We start from the raw sequence: 3,770 nt of genomic DNA on the forward strand, positions 1-3,770 counted from the left end.
GTGGTTTAAAAAGGATAATAGAGAAATATGGTGTTATATCATTATGTTGTTACATGGGCCTAATGGTGGGATTAGGCACACCAGAATTATTGCTAGAAGATGAGGGACTTCAGGTGTGATCAACCATCTTCACATTTACCTGATATGTAATCAGGTTTTCCTTAACGTTTTTATTTTTCAGTATAAAAATTGGAAGTGGATTGAATACAAAGAAGGATGTTTTACTATGGCATCATGAACGGAAATTATTGATGACCATCTTCTGGTATGCCTTCAATACAGTACCATTTGGAACAAAGTATTTCTTTGTAAAGTTAATATATTTATGTGGAGAACTATTCTTGAAAGATTTCTTATTAGTAGTAATCTTGAGAAAATTAGGGTTTCTATCCGTTCCTATTTATGTTCTAATGGGATGTCAAGTCCACCAAGAAAGATACACTATTTTCTTTCAAAGAAAATGTCAAGGTTCTAAATGGTGTGAGTGGTGGCGTGGCGGAAAGCCCAAACCTCAAGCTTAACGAGTCATGGCGTTTTTCAAGGCGTGATGTAAGACGGCGGTTTTGTATTAATTTAAAATTTTACTACCACATAAATATAAATTTATATTAAATATAGCTACTTTTTAGAAGTGTTAAATCAATAACTAATAACAAAAAGTTAACAAAAACAACAATACTTGTATCTCCTATTAGAAAAGACATAATAAAGAGCAAAAAAACATGTCTCAAATAAAGAAACATGTGCCATAACACGCCATAACGTGCCATGGCGCGCCATATCTCGCCTTGTCACATGTCACGCCTAACAACAACATTATGAGGCTTTTCGTAACGGTGAAGCCACGCCTCATGCCATGGCGCGCCTTGGCACTCGCCATGGCGTGCCTTTTAGAACACTGGAAAATGTAATATAATGGTAAAAAGGGGTATCGATCCTCAGAGAAATGGTTGTATTCAATCCCCAATGCGATCTAATAGAACTAGTGTAATAAAATTAACTAATTACAATTAAACTAAAATGAGGGTTTAGTGATTGTTTGAAAACTAAAACACTTGAAGAACTAAAATAATTGCAATTAGGCAAGATGATGATATGCTCAAATTTTGGAGAGAATTACTCAAGTAAGGTAACTCAACACAATGGACATTTGTGTGTTTCTCTTTAGGATTCAATATGCAAGCTTATCATTCATCCGAAATTAGTTATACCAATCATGAAGCATGATATGCCAAGATTCCTCAAATGTAGTATGGAGGTTGGGGAAGACCACACCAGACCTTTTTAATCAAAGTCAAGGATTCAATTGAAGCAATAGAACCCACAAAAATTGATTAGCCTTAAGAAAGTAGGAATCCCTAATTATTGCAGTATGTCAATGCTTACACATCCATAAAGGAGTCATGATCCATAAGCTAGAGATAATTTCTACCATTATAAAGCTCTTGTTCTATGAAAATTCGATGACTTAAGGCTAAATTAAATAAATAAACCAACAATTTCTAATTCAAATACCAAGCTCATGATCAAAGTATTAAACAAGCATACGAATTATGAACTGGAATCATAAACATAAGATAAATGACAATCAAGCATGAATCCTTCAAAACCCAAAAACTATCTAAGGGTTTTAGCCCAATTCAACCAAAATAAAGACATTAGACACTCATGGAAAGAAGAAAAGAATCACAAAAGTGTTTTTGCATAAAGAAACTAACAATTAATAGAAGGATGAGAAGAATGTAGATCAATGTCTCAAAAATCACATCCAGGGTGCTCCAATCATGGAAAATCAAAGTGTAGCTGCCAAACCTAATCCCCAAGTTGAATGGTGAGCAAAATGACCAAAATGCCCCAAAGTATGCAGCTATGCGGGTACCCTTGCAATTTTTGCATGACTGAGACCAATTCTCACAAATGGTGTTGAAATACTATTCACTCTTTTCTCTAATACTCCACCCCACTACTCAAGATTCACTTAGTTCCCTCTATATCTCACATGATTCAAATTTGGGGAATCAACTTCAACCTTCAAATCGACAGTCCACCCCTAATAGAAAGAGTCCATGACCCATATTTATAAGCCCACTTCATCCAAGTCTTCAACTTTATAAGCCCAAATCTTCTTTGATGGATCCGGAAAGCCCAATAGTGCCTTGAAAGTCCAAAACCATGAAAAATACATCGTGTAAAACCTTGAAAAATAGAAAGTACTCGACACGATATGATACAGAAAACAAAGAATGCCTTGAAAGTCAAGGTCTTTAACATTATAGCCACATCGAGGCATTATCCATAAGCCAGAAAGCCCAATAATGTCTTGAAATTCCAAGTCTTCAACATTATAACCACATCGAGACTCCAAAACCCTGCAAAATACCTTTTGTCAAATAGACAAGATCCGAGATAATATACAATGAAATACTAACAAAAATGGCTAAAAACAAATTCTAAAATATACTATAAAATAAGAAATAAACTATTATGTCCCCTTTGTAACATTGCGTTAAAGACAGGGTCTTATGTTATCCTGATTTTGTTTTATTGCTTGGGAAGTACGTGTTGCCATCAATTAGTAGACTCAGGCTCTGGTGGATTGCAGATCTCACCATGATCACTTTAATTTTATCCTAGTTTTGGTACCCCTGGCTGAATGAGGAAGGATATATTAGTTGTTCTTTCTACTTTTTCTTAGACTATCTGTATAACATCCTAATTTTCATGATAAGATGTTCATTTAATATCAAAAGCATTTGTTCCAATTCCATTCCCAAATATCGAATAAAAATAATTTGTTTCAAAATAACAATTACAGTATTGGGATACTAAGTAAAAAGTATGGAAGTCCCAAATATATCTAAGGATGCAATACAATTATGCTGTGCTCTTCCCCTTGCTAGCAAAACAACCTAAAATATGTAAAACTAAAATCGTAAGCAGAATACTTAGCGAGTTCCCCGAAATACCACACAGAACAAAAAATAACCATACGCTACAATAGCAAATATGTTTCTACCAAATAGGACTAGCCCAATGAGTATGTTTCAACTCAATAGGTCTCGCCCGATAAGTCTATTTCAACCAAATGGTCCTAGCCCAATAGGTATAATTCAACTCACCAAGCCTCACCCAACTGGTCAATTTCAACCAAATGGGCCAAGTCCAACGGTTATGTTTCAAACCTATAGGTCCCACCTAATAAAACATGTAAGCATAAAAGCAACCAACAAGACCCTACTTGTATAGCATACTATAATACCTGATGTCCTATATAGTATAGCGAGAAGAATCAACAGAATTGTAGAGGTAAATCCAGTTAGTTGAAGTCTATTGAAACATCTACATGATCTGCCTAACAAATCATATGCTAAATCTCAGTCTCTAACTTAAAACCTCAAATTTGACCAAAAATCAAAATAGTCATGAACTTAACATTAAACATTCATGTCAACGATCTTCACACCATGATTAACCATTAGTCACGTCATGAACACGAAGGGACAAAATTTAGACATAATACGTGACTCTCAAACCTTATCATGCCAAGAATCACATCTGAACCAACTTTTACTTAAGTCCTCAAACCATGAAGTAATGAGCTTAAAAGCCCATATTTAAATATTGCAAGTGATTTAATGGATAAACTTTCCAACTTTATCCATTGCAATGAATAATTCTCCTCTAAACTCCAACCCTAACTCTAGAAGGGCCAAATGTCCAACATTGAACAAAAAACGAAAGCACACGTAACCATTTTTCCATTATCTAAC

Source organism: Lactuca saligna, chromosome 4, assembly GCF_052625555.1.
Source record: "Lactuca saligna cultivar CGN05327 chromosome 4, ASM5262555v1, whole genome shotgun sequence".
NCBI classification, from domain to species: domain Eukaryota; kingdom Viridiplantae; phylum Streptophyta; class Magnoliopsida; order Asterales; family Asteraceae; genus Lactuca; species Lactuca saligna.